The following is a 19,260-nucleotide window of genomic DNA, read 5'->3' on the forward strand; positions in this document are numbered from 1 at the left end:
AATTCGCGCCACCCACAAATGTGTGCCCGGCTAACCACACTTTCACTTATCTCTCGCATGCGGGCCCACATGCCACCCACTCCAGTAAGACGCCGAAAATTTAGTTGAGCTACTAGCAAGATCAAGTTGATCTACCGAAATTTTATGTGTTTTCTGTGGAGCCGTATGTAATCAAATCGAACTAATGACCCGCATAATGCGTCACACTAGAACGACACAATGCCGCTTTAAATGTGTTGACTGTCGCCGGGAGCGTCTTTAGTCTTGTTGTGCTAGTCACATCGCATGACATGACGCCAATACTGCTATGCTGATCGTCTGTGGAAGATGCCGTCTGCGTCTTATCGTTTCTGTATAGCCACAATGAAGGCGTGCACGGTGGCACCGACTGGACTTGCGCAAAGACATCGGGGCAGGGGACGACTTGCTCTTCCCGTTTACTCATTTTAGCAGTTCGCCCTCCTTTGGAGACGACGCCTTCAGTATGACTAGACGGCCCAGCGACTTCTTCGGCGGCTAAGTCGAGTCGTCGGCCGACCATCTGCCGTCTGCCTCGTCACGGCGTCGGGGTCGTGTCATTCTATAGTGAAAACGTGCTTGCACAGGCACAGTTCTGTATCTAAAATTTCTTAAGTGCTCTCTAAAAAATATTTCACATTAAAATTTTGCCTTATAGTTCTTGCACCATGTTTCTGCCCCGTGTTGCAGCTGCAAGACGCTGTTTTAACTTACCGGTCTTTCACTGCGATTTATTGATCACGCTGATCCATTCGTTACAGTCGACGTTTAGAGGGTGAATGGATACAGCGAACGTTATCGACATTATACTGCGTCACTTTGCATGCTATCAAATCTTTTGCCTTGTGGACTTCTTCTGGCAACAATGGTCGCGAAGTCACAATAGTTTGGTGTATGAACACTAAAAAAATATTGAAGGTGCCGGTAAGTTGACTGCATTGTAAAGAGGGTGGTAAGACACATATTTAAATGAAGACATTACCTATACACATTTTTGTTTCGGCACCGAAAAAGTAACAGCAAATGTACTGGATTAAGAAAGGGGGCATCTCACTGAGGATACCGGTAAACATGCGGAAAGACGCAATTAGAGAAAGAATGATAATGGGATGTCCCAAAATTTACAAGAAACAAAAATAACATGTTTGCGATTGCGCATGACGGGTCGCCGTAGACATTAAAATTTCCATATTTTAAGCGAGATTTTTTAAAAACAGCTTTGATACCACCCACGCAACGATTATAAGGTTTGCTTCTGTCATTCATGTCAATTGTTCATGCGGCCGTTGGGTAGTCACTGACCGAGGTATTGCTCTGACATCCTCAGTTTAGTTTATGAAGACAACCCACTGTGAGACCCTATGTCACAGATATGCCATAGGTATAATCGATTGCTAACCTTTCACTTAAAAGGGTGGTTTTATGATGATATTGTGGTGACCACCCGCAATGAGTGCTCACTGACCGCATACTGCAAAGAGACAGCGCCTATTATCGATTCTGTGGTTTGTAGAGGATCGATGCTTTTGCCTCTGCTCAAGACAACCAAACCAACACAGAGTGTGCCACGTTATACAACGTAAGCAAGGTGCTTCGACAGGTGGTAACTCCATATACCATCACGTGATCCGATTGAGTTATGTTCTGTACGAGTAATCTCTTTTTATACGTCGAGTGACATTGCGCTACCACGAAAAACCTTGCGGAAGCTATTGAATGCATTGCACGAATAGTGTTTATGTATCATATACAAAAACCTATATAAAGTGGCGACGTTATATGCATATTTTATGTACCTATTTGCTGTTCCATAACATCAACCACAATACAAACGTACAACAAATCTGTGTTCCGTCTATATACGCATCAATTCATCAGGCAGCTGAACACGCATAGTTTTCTGCAAGATATGTATATATATAGTTTCGCTTACTATACGAAAGGTTCAAGGTATAGATTACGAGGAGAAAGAGGCAATATTGAATACTACTGGCACGCGCATTGCCTGTTTGTCCAAGCCTCGCTTCACGACCAAAGTTTCAGCGTCTTCAGTTTCCTTAGAACAGGAAATGTTGCTTAAACAAGGCAGACAGAAGTATTAATGACAAGATGACGATGTAGAATCCCAAATATTATTATATACGTGCACAGAGCTGGGACGGCATTTTCTCCTTCATGCTCCTTTTGCAACAAGGCTGAAACACACTTCTTACTAAATGCCGATCTCTTTCCACACGCACACACGCACGCGCACACGCGCACGCGCGCGCGCACGCACACACTCACACGCGCGCACGCACACACTCACACGCGCGCACGCACACACTCACACGCACACACACACACTCACACGCACACACACACACACGCACACGCACACGCACACACGCACACGCACACACACCATCTGAATTGTATTGCGACAACTTTGTCCCTCTACAACTTCGACAAAGTTGTCACTTGGGGCTTCTGCGCTTCGACACCCAGACGTGAATTTATGCAATGTGGTATAAAAATTCATATGCGAATCTAATCGACTCCTTAGTAGCACCAATCGCTAATAGTTCTACGTTATGTCATCCTGGTAACACCTTTTGGCATTGGGAGCTTACGCACCATCCGTTAAGCCAAAACTTGGATTCATTATAATTAATGCCTATTTATAATTGTATTGGTAACCTCTATTGGAATGTAATAAAAAAATCTGACTGTATGATTCGCCCTACTCTTGGCCTATCCCCCAGAGTGGGTATGTGCCATTCGTCAAGTATCATCATCATCATTTCAACGAAAACATATCGCGCAATTATTCTTACTAGATGTGTGCGTGCCCCCCCCCCCCCTATTTTTTTTTTACTCAGTAGAGAAAAAAAGTTGTTTAGTGAGTGAGAGCAAGATAGTGTATTGGAAAAAGGCAGAGAGGTTGGCTTGAGGTATTACGCCCTGGCCTGCTGGTCTGTACAAGGTAAAGGGGAAAATGAATAAATGAGTGATGTAGTATGACAATGTGGACCTAAAAAGGTGATGGTTACATACAATAACCGTGAAACGTAATTGTTTCACTAATGCCTGTTGTCAAATCAAGCACTCTTTGATATGAAAGATCCCTTGTTATTTCGCCACAAAATGTTTCTCTATAGTAACGCGACCCGAACGTCTAAACACACTAACGTGGCGAATGGACAAATCCACGCGCTGCTCGTAATTCCCCCGGTATTCTGGACGTTCGCGGCTGTAGGAAACTCGATGGCGAAGCGCCACGCGCCGCTCTCGACGGTCGCAGGCCCGCAAAAAAAGGGGGGCGTGGCGGCGATCATCAAGCGACCGCGCGTGCGTGTGCTTTGGGAAGGAGCGGCGCCCCGTTGTTTATGCGGTACGCCAGACAAAGGGGAGGTGGCCCCAGAACAATAGGAGTCTCCCCCGGGCGGGGTCTCCACACTCGCCCACTGCTACGGCCTCTGTGACGGTTGAGGCGAAGGCGCGCCTTGCCGTGAGGATCGTGCGCCCGTATCGGTCGCCTCGGTGGAGCCGGAGAGCATGCGCTAGCTGAACACCTTGGCGCGAGGGGGCACCCGACTCCTTCGCTCGCTTGCTGGGTCGATCCCTTCTTGACCGGATGAGAAAGCTCAATCGACGTCACCCTTTGCTCATACCACGTAGAGCTTGTGGGTTTGTCAGGTTTCTTGGTTGAAACTCACCACGGCTTACGTGAGGTGTCAGACTTTTAATAACGTGCGGTGGCGCCGAGGCTGCGTTTCACAACGAGGCGTTTCCGTAGAGAGTGAGCCATTATACCCTTATATATATATATATATATATATATATATATATATATATATATATATATATATATATATATATATATATATATATATATATATATATATATAAAAGGCATCGTTCGACTTTCACCTTTCGTGAGAAGTGACCTCGCAGAACGTGGTTTCGGTAATTGTGGACTGAATTGAGGATGCTTCTCGTACCCTATTGTGATATTCGCTGATCTTTTCCTGCTCTTAGAACCTGTTGACTCTCCGAAACGGGGAGCCAATATCGGAAGATTGTTCCTAAAGAGTCATCTTGCGTGCAAGTTCCCGACGCTTGCCCCAATCAGCAAGCTCCAGTTACAGTAAGATCATCCAATAAGCAAGCCCCAGCCAGTTGTGACGGTTAGACTCGTGCATGGTGGAAATTGGCTTACGGTGGACATGGTTCCCCCCCCCCCCCCCCCCACACACACACAAGCACTCATTCACTCACTCACACGCGCATGAATCGACGCGCACGTGCGGCAAGCGCCATGCAGGTATTACAAATAAATTGAAAGTGACACCTTGACAAACGTCGACAGAGAAAAAAAAAACATTTCCTCGACAGAACAAAAGAAGAGGCAGCGATTTTGTATCTGGGAATAAAATGTGTGTAAAAGACCCCCCCTCCTTGCACACACCTCTGCTTGAACCACAGATGTCTAGATAGAGCGCCGTGTCAGCCATGCGGCCGTTCCGCGGACGGCACCGCGTCGTGTATAATTTTGCGGTGACGCGTGGGCGGCACAGCTTTTCACGGCGAGCGACACCCGGGGACTGCGCGGCGAGAGATCGTACACTCGCGTTATTATTTTTGTTCTTTTCTTTTCCCTTTCTTTGTACGTCTACACCACAAGCGTCGGTCTATCACCATTCTCCAGCTTTAGAGACTTCTTTCTGTTCGCTTGTCTTATATACGCACATTCTGTTTGTATGCGCAGCGCCACGAAACGGTGTTCGAGCCGTGGCGTCGTACGCTCGTCGTTGCAACGAATTCGTGAATGTGTACGTCTGGCCGTGTATATGCGTGTACACACGCACGCAAGCACATGCTGAGGGTAAAGTCATCGGGATATAAATATAACTTTTCTTTAGTTTTGGTTATTCATTTTTTGCTCCAGAGTCTCTTTTTTAAAGGTTGACTATATAAAGCTTCAGAATGAACCGCGGGGGGCGTGGGTGTGTACAGAGAGCAAGTTTGGCAGGATCGACTGGCAGAAACGAGATGTATCTCTCTGCCAGTCGTATACAGCAAGGATATCTCAATGTATACCGCCGTACACTCTACTATATATGTATGCAGATCAAAGTCTGCGGAAGCGTCAATCCGGCTGTTCTGGCTTTTGAAATACTGTACATACAAGATCTTTCCTCTTCGCAACGATGACTTGGACCAGTTTGTGTGTTTCTGTACTCGGGTGTGTATGTGTGGTCACGCAATTCAATCCTGCGGGCTTTACTCTGTTATCTGTCGTCCGAACGGGCCTCAAACGTTTCTTTCTTTCTTTCTCTCTCGCTGTCCCACCCACCATAGCGACGCTTCTTGCGGTCTCAAGACAGCTTGACACAAACGGCAAACACTGGCCCTGACGCCGGCGGGGAGCTTTTGTCCAACGTGTCGCGCTGGAGCCTTTTGTCACCATTGAGCCTTAGTGCGTATCCACTCCCTTGTCCCGAGTGTGTGCCGTTATATTTTTTTCCCCAATGCTTTTCCGAAGCTGGCCCTGCTACTATAGACCGAATGCTTTGCCGAAGGGTGCGCGTACGCACGCCTCCGGATCCGCAGGTGCCTATACGCTGCCCCACACTTCTCTGTCGTTCACCGCAAGGGGAAGCCGAGGGGTCGTGGTGCTGGTCTGTGTTGGATGAGCTGTCTGTAGATTAGACCAACTCCGGGTCCCGCTGTCGCCGCATCCGCGCTGGCGTGCAGGTCTGGGGGATAAAGAGAAATATCTCGCAGTATACAAAAGAGAAGGACGATATTTCCTTCTCATTCCACTCGGACGTCTGTATACGCGTATACAGATGCGGGAAGTTTTTTTTCAGGTGTCAGAAGAAATAGCTTGACATTTCCGAGGGTTGCAGAATGATTGTGCTGCGCTGCATAAAAAGGCGCTGAGAACGAGAGAGGCGACGTCGCTTCTGGAACGAGCTTTGCGCTGCGACGTTTGGTTCGTTTCTTTTCTGTTCGGGTCACCTGCACGCCCGAGAAGAATGGAGTGCCGCCAAAGTCCAGGAAATAAAAGGCAAGCGAATGGATTGAATCAACTTCTATAGAAAAAAAAGAACGAAAGAAAAATGTGGTGCATTGGATATGACACTTGAAGCATAGTCAGATCTCTCTTTCTCTCTTTCTTTCCTTCTTTTTTACTTCCTTTCTTTTTCTTTCTTTCTTTCTTTCTTTCTTTCTTTCTTAATTGCGTGTAACTGCCAGATTCATATGCACTGAGGGACACTAAAGGAAAATATTGTAATAGATGGCTGTTGTATAACTCGTAATGTTCGGTAACAATTACGAGAGAGTTCTCGGAAAGGCGACAAAAAACACGAGAAACAAAGACTGGTGGTTGAACGCAACGTCGAGATACCTGTCAGGACGTCTTACACTTTAGCCGTGAAAGCTGTGGTGCTAAGGTAGTGTGATTTGTTTACAAACTAAGAACTTAAGACCTTGTGATACGAAACATCGTACTCGGTCAAACCTTGTATATTGCTGAAAATCTCACGAAATTGGTACGAATTCGGAATAATTGTAGATTGTGTTATGTTAGGATCCATATCCACTTCCCCTTGTGCAATGCCTTATGGCGATGTCAGTGAAGCGCAAATTAAAAAAATAATCGCTTCAAATGAGTGAAGGAAGCTCTTCATGAAATGATAGCACTGCAATGTTGCTTCACCAAAATACATGAAAAAGAATCAGTGGCCCGTACTAGTGGTACGGGGCTCGATTAACAGTGGAGCTTGGGCCGACCTTAGTTATTAGCAAGGTTATCGTCAGCATGGTCTTGATAAGCGAATATCTTATTAGGTCTGTCTTTTTTAGCATTGTCATAATTAGCATAGAATATTCAGCTAACTTTTTTTTCTCTGTTCCTGTCTATTTATCTGTCTATAACTGTCCCTCTTTTTCTCTCTGTTTTTTTTTCTCTCATTTCTTATTCCTTATTTTTCGTGCCGTGCTTTTCTCGTTTTCTCAAGAAGGCGCACGCGTTCATAAAAGGTCCACGTTGCCCATCTATCGTTTCAACCTTTAGTGTGGTTGCTGCCCAAAGGCTTTATTATCCGCACCAACTTCATGTTTCTCGACATCACTATGGTAGTTTGGCCTGAACTATAATTTAAATCACTGCGCTAATTTTTCGTACGCAGCAAATAATCACCCCTGTTCCACCAAGGCCAGAAGCTACAAAGCCACGCACTAAGTTATAATCGGTGTCGGATAAAAACAGGGAATTTTCTGCCCTAAAGAAGTTTCTGGAGTCAGTGATGGTGAGTCCTCTAGGATTGCAGTGTTGGTTGAACGTAGACTATTCTTAAGTATAAGTATACGCTCCGGTATGATCTGTCTGTGTCGTTCCTTGGTGTACGAGATTATTCTCAGTGCCAAGAAGGATAATTAAAGATAACGATTACGAGGGTGAGTTTCGTGGTTCTCAACATCAGTAGCTTCATTGTTTATTTTTGACGACGACGAGGATGATGATGATGATGATGATGATGATGATGATGATGATGATAAGCGTCCCATGGGGAATTGAGCCATGAGCAGCGATCGCGTATGCCACCTCCCCCCCCCCCCCCCCATTCTTCATATGGAGGTATTGTTTTATATAAACCACTCCAGCATGCTATTACAAACTTCTGGTAATCCCTTGTTTCTTGGTGCAACCCTGCATGTCTCTAATGCATACAGTCACCCATAGAGTTTCCTAATGTACTTTAGAGGGAACTCTGGCGGTAGTGTCTATGGGAGCTGCAACGCATGGCGCTTCAGAGAGCATGGGAATGATAGGTAGTACACACAGTTCTCTAATCTTCGTACTTTTGGCCTGCTTCTGGCTCAGTGTGTGTTTGTGCGTCTTAGAGCTGTTTTCTCACGAAACAAAAAAAAAAGCAAATGTTCAGCGCCTGCGCTTCACCACCTTATTCTTTTAGACTTATCTTTCCAAATCGGGTCACGAAGTTCAAAGGGTTCATTCTTTCCTTCCAAACAAATCCGAAACACAGCAATAAATGAAGCCGCAAGTACGATTCGCTGCTCGCAAGTACGAAGACTAGGCAAATGTGTGTACTACCCATCATCCCCATGGTCGCTGAACAATCGCACCGACAGAGCCCCCTCTAGTTAATTTTAGAAAACTCTATGCTGTCACCTACGCTGCAACAATTTTTGTTTTGTCATCCTTTAGGTCTCGTCAATCAGGTGGCGCCATCTTCCGACCTTTAGTGAAGAGGGATAACACGGTCATCCTTCTATGTGTGCACCTGCTTCTATATTGAGGTCTTTGCCGCTACGATGCAATGCTGTAAGCCCAAATTTTACCCGCGATGCTTAAGTTGGGCCTTTGTGAGAATCTCTAAGAATGCACTTGTACACGGAACGCGGATGAGGGAAGTTCTGTTCGAGTGCGCAAGTTTTCTTTTGCCCTGTGGCTTCATCATTTTTCTAAGCTGATATTGAGGCCTGTTTCTTGTGAACACTGTTGTTCAAGGGAAGCTTGTGATAGGTGATGACTAGGCAAACAATGAGTTGCCCAGGATAATGCTTCTTACGTATACTGTGTTATTCAAACATAATACTTATTCATATCTTAATTTTGATTGCGTACCTTGCCTTAGTAAAAAGCACCTCAAAACGGTGTGGAATTTGTCCCCGCCGCGGTGGTATAGTGGCTAAGGTACTCGGCTGCTGACCCGCAGGTCGCTGGATCGAGTCTCGGCTGCGGTCGCCGCACTTCAGATGGAGGCGGAAATGTTGCAGGCCCGTGTGTTCAGATTCGGGTGCACGTTAAAGATCCCCGGCTGGTCGAAATTTCCGGAGCCTTCCACTACGGCGTTGCTCATAATCATATGGTGGCTTCGGGACGTTAAACCTGACATATTACGGTGCGGAATTTGTGCATAAGTCATTAATTATCCCCAGAGGACAAAGCAGGACAAAAAACATGACACTTTTTATTCAACAAAAAAAGACATATTTTTGTAGTATGGTTTGTTCGTATTTAGACCTGTTTATATCATGATCACGAAGGGTGCACTTACAGCAACATCTCTCTGAGAACATACCCGCAGTTAACCGCCGTATAAATGATTACTATTAACCCGCTGTCGTGGCCTATAGCGGCTAACGCACTACGCTTCTAATCTCCGAACGTGCGGATTTGCTACTGTGCAGTGGCGGCCGCATTCAAATGGGGCCAAAATGCAGAGGAGGCGGCGTGGCACTCGTATTGCAGCGTCTTTACTCTGAATGACCAGCGGTGCGACAACTATTATGATGTGAATTGTTGGGGTTTCACTTCACAAAACCACGATACGATTATGAGAGACACTGCAGGCGAGGGCTCCGGAAATCGCGAGCATCTGTGGTTAACGAGCACCCAAACCTAAGCACACGGGCCTCAAGCATTTTCGCCTCCATCGAAGATGCGACTGCCACGGGGTGGTGCGACAACTGCTGCCCCTTAAACATAGTCCATAAAGGCAAGTCGAGCTCTTCGTTCCCTTATAGCTTACCGCGTGACCTCTGCTCTGTTCTCCTTTTACTGAACTTGTTTACGCAAGTTCATTCAATGAAATACAGGGTACCATCTTCTACAAATCGCGTGCACTGATCCTTCCTCAAATGCTCTGGTGCTACTGTGATCGGACAAAACGGTGAATCAGGGAGATTCGGTGCCCACCAGCGTCATTTGGTAGAAATTCTACGCGATAGAAGAGTGTGCTTTCTGTTGTTCTTTTTTTTTAATGCGAAGCATTTCAGATAGATAGATAGATAGATAGATAGATAGATAGATAGATAGATAGATAGATAGATAGATAGATAGATAGATAGATAGATAGATAGATAGATAGATAGATAGATAGATAGATAGATAGATAGATAGATAGATAGATAGATAGATAGATAGATAGATAGATAGATAGATAGATAGATAGATACGCTTAATGTCACCGAAGTTCGCTAAGAAATGCTTCGCATTTAAATGACCACCTGTCACAATCATGATGTGCTCGCGATCGCTTCGCTAGCTTTGCATATACCGAATTTGGTATTACGGGACGTGAATGGATGATGAAGGTATGTGACTGGTGCAAACATGAAAATCATGAGATGCGTGTCATGTAACAACTTGACTACATGCCATGCTCATGATGCGTTCGTGGCCGTTTCGCTAGCTTCTCATGAACCAAATGCGGTATTACGGGACGTGAATGAATGAGGAAGGAATGTGACTAGTGCAAACATGATAATCATGCGACCGCTCGACCTCCCGATAGACTTGTGGAAAACTCTGGCACCCAGTTTCAGCGTGGCCAAGGCCGACCTCCGAGATGCAGCCAGTATATCGACCGCCAGATCTACCTTTGGGATACCGGGACCAAATGGCGGCACGGCTGAGAGCGTCGGCCGCAACGGGGCAGCCAGTGACAGCCGCCTGAGTCCACAGCACTTTTTCAAGAAACATCGTGGCGTGCAAAAAAGCGACCAGCTAGAGGCAGCCAGTGCCGGCCACTAGAGGCGCTTTCCCCAGAGCGTCGCTCCATCTTGCATTGTAGTCCGGTCTGACCACCACGATGCAGCCAAGCCTGCCCACCAGAAACTTTGCCGCCAGTTCCGCGCGCGCGCAGTCATGGCCGAGTGTCATGACCAAGAAAGACGCTGGCGCTTCGGCGCGCTGGTAGCTAGAGCAAAGAAGAGAAAAACGGAGTCAGAATAACAACAGCTGGCCCAGGATCGGGTGTTGTCTCTTGTTCTCTATCTCGCTCATTAATATATATATATATATATATATATATATATATATATATATATATATATATATGTTGTGGACAACGCGTCGTTCACCTCGCTGACACATTGTTCATACACAGAGGTAGTAGAACCCGGTTAGCAGTATTTGATAACGCTATAGAAGTACAGTTAATTTTACGTATTTATGTAGCATACACCGAGACAACCACAACGTACATAGACGTGTTACGCACGTCATAGCGTTAGAAGCAGTACTGTTTATTAATTACACCACATGACTTTATGCGTCAAGTAGTATAGATTCCCATCAGTCAGTGAAGTTTCGGTAGTGTCTAAAAAGTGTTCACAAATAATTGCGCTTTATAGTAGGTAAGACTGACTGCCCTTTTTCTTTTCTTTAATTATACTGCTATATTTTCCTGCACATATTCAGGTTTGCCTATGTTGCATTTTGCCTTGTTTTCTCCTGGTCGGAATAGCGTTTCGAACGGATCTTTATTATTATTGCTCTTATTATGTTACTATATTAGACAACTTGTCAGCCAAAATTTTCACTCAAAAAGAAAAATCTTGTTGCATTAGAGGCGTATTACACACTTCGTGTTCGTTGTATTTGAAGTATTTTACTTGCAACACTGCTTTGAAAGCCCTTCGACCACTCCAGGTAGATACGCTTATATGCAAACGTTGTAAGCGCGAATCGTTGAGAAAATATAGATGATTATAACCTTCAACTGATTATAAAGTTCAACTGTTTTTTTTTGTTTTTTTTCCCATAGGTTGTTAGCTGATAACGACCGGTCGAAAATTTCTCGGTTGCGGACGAAGCGCCTACTCATAACAAACACGATGCTACGAATGAGGCGAAAATAATTCATTTCGTAAAGACGACCTTTAAGGGCGAAGCTCCTTATAAAAGCACCCGTTCGTCCCTCATAGCCATTGTAGTGTGTAACAAGCATAAGTCTTTGACCTCCAATGTGGTGCCAGTGAGAGATTTCTTCTGTGCGTTGTTGAACAATAAAATATAGTGCTCAATGTACATGTCAATGGCTGCTAAGGGGGAATGAGAGACAGGAGCATTCAGCTTTTAGTTAACGCGCACGCTGCAATCCCCATTAGCAGCCATTGGCATGTACATTGATCACTATCTGACAAGAAAGGGTTGCTACGTTATACTCGCTGGGTGTAACCTTCTTAGTTTTAGAAAGGTTTAGCGAACGTTGGGCCGCAGTGCCATGAATACAGTGGACTAGTATATACCATGAACTCGAGGTGGTTAAAGGTGGGAAGTAGACCCGATGCGCAAGCCGTAAGAAAGTGTGCGTGTGCCACCTCTCTTTCGGTCCTTGGAATGTCCGCTGGATGGCGGTGCTTCTAGATGAGGAATATATGATGAAAAGATGCAAGATGGTGGTACTTGGAGTGTTGAATAGATGGACGGACGGACACACAGACAGATGCATGGATGGACGCATGAACGGACGCAGGGGCGGATGCATGGACGAACGCAGGGATGGACGCATGAACAGACGCATGCACGGACGAGCGGATAGATACATGGATGGTCACACAGACGGACGCATGGACGGATGAAAGCAAGAACGAATAGACGGACGAATGCTTCGCCCCACTCTCCATCATTCCCTCCTTAAATATGCTGCCATTTTTTTAACGGCTACGCAAAAAAATCAAACAATTCACTATTTGTAATATGATATAGTTATGTCTACATCGTTTCTCGCCATTTGTCAAAATATTTGCACATGCGCATAAAACCATGTGCATGTTACGAGAAGTACCGCATATCAACTCTTGTGGAATTGAAATGACGTGTGCGCACTAAACTGCATATTATTATGTCAAAGCATGGCTAAACTTTTTTGTAGCAACTGTACAGGGCCGCATTCTTACCCCCGAATTCACAAACACTCGTCGACTCGACTTTCACCCTTCATTAGACAGAGTTGAGCACTGCGTCACCGCTCGGCTGAAAATGACGCTGCGCTACTGAAGAATCGCAGCAGACTGCAATCACTGGTAATATGCAGTGACTTGCCGTGTCTATAGATGGCGCTCCTATCGGCTTTTGCAAGTGAAGGCGAAGTGTTGAGTGAAGAGAGGTTCTAGAATACAGGGGTTAATGTAATTCAATAAGAGTGTTTGCTGATCAGATCGGTAGCGGCTACATCTAGTGGTTGGCAACATGAATTTATATGACCATAATAAGCGTTTTCAGATATAGTATCACGTTGAGCTGTTTGTGCGTGTATAGAGGTCTGTGAGATAATCTCTACTGAGACAGAGAGAGATAGAAATACAGATAGCGCTCTACGTGTGTGCCTCTTGGCAGTAATGGTGGCCTTTTGCGAAAGTCCGTCGAGGAGGAGGAGGAGGGGGGGGGAAGCAGTGGTTATGGTAATTGGCTGCTGACCGGAAGGTCGCGTGTTCTACCCCGGCCGTGGCAGTCTGATTTTAGGTGGAGGCGGAGTATTAGACGTTCGTGTACTGTGTGATATCAGTGCACGTTAAAGAACACAATATGATCGAAATTTTCGGAGCACTTCACTACGGCGTCTTTCATAATCATATTTTGGTTTTGGGATGTAAAAACCCAGATATTATTGCATCGAGAGCAATAAAGATCATCTATCTCGACTGTCCATTAAGTATCCTTAGTTCAGAACACCATGGCAGTCTCGCTGGTCGGTGTTACGACCGGCCCTAGGGAACCAAGCATGAAGAGTTTGGGGGAGAACCGGTTCTTGACCGACAGGGTCGTCCACCCCCACCTCCCCATTCAGGCTCCTCCTCTCGCCGGGAGAACTCCGGAATCTGCTGTGCGTTCGTGACCATGTTTGGTAACATTTTAGGGCGCCGTGACCATATATGGACATCGTGTTAGGTTGTGCCACTCCATGTGTTGTGAGAGGTGTTTCCCCCTCCCTCGTGGCCGAGGTGCCGGGGACACCATATTGGCTGACGATGCGGACAAGGCGCCCAGTGTCAACAACGCGGCGCTATAAAATGCCGGAGACGTTTTGTATCACTCTCACTCTTCTCTCTTTGGATCAGTTGACCACTTCTCCACATGTAAATAAATCTCTGTCGTTCGTTCGGGCGCTTCTTCTCGCTGAATTGTTGGACGATCAATCCTGCGACGGGGCCAGCTACCGAAAACGAGACCGGCAGGACCCGGAGTCCCAACAACTGGATGGCAGCGGTGGGATGCCGATAACCCCGAAAGCGACCACTGGACGCAGTGAGCCCGAAGTTCAACAACGGGACGACAGGAGAAGGATGACACGAGCTCATCGACTTCCAAAGGGAATCGAACGGCACTTCTGAGAGGCACGATGCCGGAGACATGACTGCGAACTGGGTGAGTGCCGGCTTTCTCTGTTAAATTTTACCAGGCATTTACTCTATGTGTTAAGTAAAAGCTGGTAGAGAGGGGCTGTCTTGGTCATTGGGTTAACAGGTAACTTGCGTCAGGCATAAATTGTGTGATAGCTTGGTTAAGCTCTTTCTGTCAGTGGCGTCAAGGTTAACAGTGGCAGGGCAGGATTCCGTATAAGAGCTTTTTGAAGCTTTATTTGTAGACTAGGTTAACGGAAAACTTGAAGCAAGGCAGGAACCTAGAGCTGTCGTTGCCGTCAAGGTTAATTAGATGCAGGACAGGAATCTTTGTGGAACAGAGACAGCGGTACTGGAGGCAGCCATGAATCTGAAATCCCTGCGAAAGTCCATGTTGTTGCTACTTGCAAGGGAGTTGAATCTGGAGGTGTCGGACTCTCAAAGAAAGCCAGAGCTGATAGAGGCGATTCTCGCATTGGGGGCGGAGGATGACGAGCTGTCAGAATGTGCCGAGGAGATTCAGGAGAGGCAAGCGGCAGAGGCCGAAAGAAAGGCGGCCGCGGCCGAGGCCGCAGAAGCCGAGGCAGATAAGATGCGAAAGCACGAGCTTGAAATGAAGCGCCTCGAGCTAGAGATTAGCCATAATAGTAGAGCAGGAGGCAGCGAGGCATCCGGTACAGCAGAGCGGGTCAGGTTCAAAATGACGGACCTAATGAGATCGTACAAGCTAGGGGAGGACATTGGGCTGTTCCTCGTCAACTTTGAGACAACTTGTGAAAGGCAAGGTTTCAGCCAGGATACATGGCCTCAACGCTTGTTGTCCCTACTTCCGGGGGAGGCCTCAGAAGTAATCGCGCGCCTCACGAAAAAGGAGGCTGACGAGTACAGTGAGGTAAAGTCGAGCCTTCTCAAGAAATACAGGTTGTCCGCGGAAGGTTTCAGACAAAAATTTCGCAACGCCGTAGAAGAGAACAATGATTCATACCCGGAGTTTGCTTACAAGTTAATGGCCAACATGGGGGAGTGGCTCAAAGAGGCAAAGGCGTATGGGAATCATGACAAGGTGCTTGAGTGTATCGGTCTGGAACAATTCTATCAAAGGTTACCAGAAAAGGTGAGGTTCTGAGGGCAGGATAGACCAGACGTGAACACCGTAACGAAAGCCGCAGAGCTCGCTGAAGAATTCGTTACGCGCCGCGCCCTCGGGGCAAACAGCGAGCCTAAAAGGGAAAAATTCCTACTACCGAATAAGGCGCCGTTTAGAAAAGAACCGACAAGTCTCGCACAAAAGGGTGAGGAAAACAATTCATCTAACCATGGGGCGTCGGCAGAGGCAAGCAAAAGGAAATTTGAGGCGAGAAAACCGGCTGCTTGTTTCAATTGCCACGAAACAGGGCACTTCGCGAAACATTGCCCGAAAGAAAAGGTGGCCTTTTTATCTATAAATGAAGCCGACGAGAACATGAAGTTGTTAGAGCCCTATATGTACGACCTTACCGTGAACGGCAAGCAGTGTCGGGTTCTTAGAGACTCCGCAGCCACTATGGACGTAGTTCATCCGTCCTTTGTTCAGTCCGGACAGTATTCAGGAGACTGTGCCTGGACTAGACAAGCCGTAGAAGCAAACAGTCAGTGCCTTCCCGTAGCTAAAGTTGTCCTTAAAGGCGCATTTGGAACGTTGGAAACGGAAGCCGCGGTATCGCCATATCTACCCCCTCAGTATCTTTACTTATTTTCAAATAAGTCAGATCAAATGCTGAAGGAGAAAGGTCTAACGTTGGGAGAAGGCATAGTGCAGGCACTGACTAGATCGAAGGCACGCGCGCTGGCTGCGAGAGCAACATTCACTGAGGCAAACAAGCCTCAAATCGACAACGGGCCTAGTTGCGAATTGGACACCACGGTAACAAATCGACTTGTGCGAGAACAGGCTGCAGAAGCCGTAGTCGCGGAGGCAACCATTCCTAAAGGCGACGTTGAACCTCCTCCCGAATCGGAAGGGGTCAATTACGCCTCGTTGACCGAGCAAATAGAAAATGCCGTTGCTCCCAAGCCGATTCCTGGTAGTACAGAGGATAGCACAGAGGGTGACACATTCCAGGTACTAGGAACTACAAAAGAGTTGTGTGTCATGCCAACTTCGGATAATTTCAGTCGGCTGCTGCAGGTGAGCCCCGCTTCATTAATAACCGAACAAAAGGGGGACCCGACGCTTGAGCAATTCCAGGACAGTTCGAAAGAGGGAATCGCCAAACGAAATGTGAGATTCCAAGAGAGGAGCGGCATACTCTATCGAAAATATCTAGATAGGCGAGGAGTAGAATTTGACCAGGTAGTCATACCTCAGGCGTATCGTCAGTATTTGCTTAGTTTGGTGCATGGAGAATCATGGTCAGGCCACTTAGGCGTAAAGAAGACGAAAAATTGTCTTTTACAGGAATACTACTGGCCTGGATGCTTTAAAGATGTAGAGAGGTTTGTAAAATCTTGCGATGTGTGTCAGCGAGTGGGTAAGCCGGGAGATAAGGCGAAATTTCCAATGAAGCTGGTACCCGTAACCACGGACCCCTTTCGTCGGTTGGTAATTGACACAGTAGGTCTTTTGCCCAAGACAACTTCAGGCTACCGTCACATCCTGACCTTAATCTGCCCAGCTACTAAATTTCCAGAGGCGGTCCCGCTAAAAGAGCTAAGTTCCGTGGAAGTAGTGAACGCACTTCTGTCCGTGTTTGCCCGGGTAGGCTTTCCTGCCGAGATACAATCAGACCAGGGCACCATTTTCACGAGTGCCTTAACGACAACCTTTCTAGAGTTGTGTGGCGTGAAATTATTGCATAGTTCAGTCTACCATCCGCAGTCGAACTCGATAGAAAAGCTTCACTCCGTGATGAAGCGCGTGTTAAGAGCCTTATGTTTTGAACGAAAAACTGACTGGGAAATGTGCTTACCTGCAACGATGTTTGCACTAAGAACTGCACCACATGAGACAACAGGGTTTACGCCAGCGGAACTTGTTTACGGCCGCAGACTGCGGTCTCCTCTTCGTATGCTGAGAGAGTCGTGGGAAGGTCAGGGTGATGATCCTGTAGTATTGGAATATGTCCTCACCTTATTGGATCGTCTAACAAAAGCCCAAGAACTGACCGAGAGTGCGATGACCAAAGCACAGCAGAAGGCTAAGCTTTACTACGATCGGACAGCTAAAGCACGACACTTTGCTGTAGGACACAGGGTCATGTTGTTGAGGCCCTCCCAAAAGAATAAGCTTGAAGTGCAATGGGTCGGCCCGGCCGAAATTACTCGAAAATTGTCTGACACCAACTATGTGGTAAAATTACCAGGAAGTCGTAAGGCACACCAGGTGTATCATAGCAACTTACTCAAACCCTACAAAGAGAGGGAAGCCATCGTGAACATGACTTTAAATACTCCGGAAGAGGTTCCGGCAGAAATCCCTGAATTAGCTCCCGAATCGGACGAAGTCCCGATCGAGAAAAGAGTTGAGGATTTAGTATCAAAGTCACAACTGACAACGAAGCAGAAGCAGGTATTGCGTGGTCTTTTGACCGAGTTTCAGGACAGATTTGTAAGCGAGCCAGGCCGGACATCCGTCCTCACTCATGACATAGAGCTTACCTCGTCGGAACCGGTAATGTCTAAGACGTATCGGGTGTCACCTCGCCGGCTTGAGCTAATAAAAGCAGAGGTTAACAGGATGCTGGAATTGGGCGTGATTGAGCCGTGTTAAAGTGATTACACTTCCCCGTTAATTCTTGTGGAGGTACCCGGCAAAGATCCGCGTCCTTGCGTAGACTATCGTAAGTTAAACCTCATCACCAAGGATCAGACATACCCAATTCCCCACATTGAGGAACGCGTCGAGAGGGTAAGCAGCGCGCAATTTATCTCAACGCTAGACCTAGTGAGAGGTTACTGGCAGGTGCCGCTCACCGAGAGGGCGAGCCGGTATGCTGCATTTATTTCACCATTGGGGACATTCCGCCCTAAAGCGTTGAGTTTCGGCCTAAAGAACGCGCCTTACTGTTTTTCAAACTTAATGGATAAGGTTTTGCGGGGTCAAGAGGACTTCGCATTGCCTTACTTGGACGACGTCGCCGTGTTTTCCTCGTCCTGGCCAGAACGCTTGGCGCATTTGAGAGCAGTACTGACACGCCTACGCGAAGCAGGTTTAATGGTAAAGGCGCCCAAGTGTCAGCTAGCACAAGCAGAGGTACTCTATCTCGGGCATGTTATCGGTCGAGGGCATCGCCGTCCCTCTGAAATGAAAGTGGCAGCTATCCGAGACTTTCCCCAGCCCCGAACGAAAACCGATATTCGGGCTTTTCTTGGAATAGCTGGTTACTATCGTAAGTACATCCCTAGATATTCCGACATTGCCAGCACTCTTACTGACGCGTTGCGCAAGACCGAGCCCCAAATGGTCGACTGGGTTGAGGAGAAAGAAAAGGCTTTCCGCGTTTTGAAAGCGGCCTTGTCGAGCCAACCTTTGCTTAGTTCACTGGACTACTCGAGGCCGTTCATAGTCCAATGCGACGCTAGTGATAGAGGCATGGGGGCAGTTCTTAGTCAAAGGGATGAGGGGGATCAACAGCATCCCGTCCTCTATGTTAGCCGGAAACTCACCCTTCGCGAGCAGGTTTACAGCGCTAGCGAAAAGGAATGTGCGTGCTTGGTTTGGGCAGTCCAGAAACTGGCTTGTTATATTGCCGGAAGCAAGTTCATTGTGGAAGTGGACCACGGTCCTCTCACCTGGCTACAGACCATGTCCTCTAAGAACGGCCGCCTGCTGCGTTGGAGCCTCGTTTTGCAACAATATACGTTTGAAATACGCTACAAAAGGGGTGTACTCCATGGCAACGCTGATGACTTAAGTCGATGCCCCTGACGCGAGAGGATGTCTCGAGAACTCTGGCATTTTTTTTCCTGACCTAGACAAGAGCTAGTGATTGTTTTTTTTTACTCTTTTAGGTGTACTTGTTTGAAAACGTTGAAGACACGGCTATCCTGGGTTTCGGGTTCGGTGTGCTTCCAGTGTTGTTGTTTTGTGTCACCTTAAAGTGTGAGTAACATTTTGAA

This window comes from Rhipicephalus microplus, chromosome 1 (assembly GCF_043290135.1).
Source record: "Rhipicephalus microplus isolate Deutch F79 chromosome 1, USDA_Rmic, whole genome shotgun sequence".
NCBI lineage: Eukaryota > Metazoa > Arthropoda > Arachnida > Ixodida > Ixodidae > Rhipicephalus > Rhipicephalus microplus.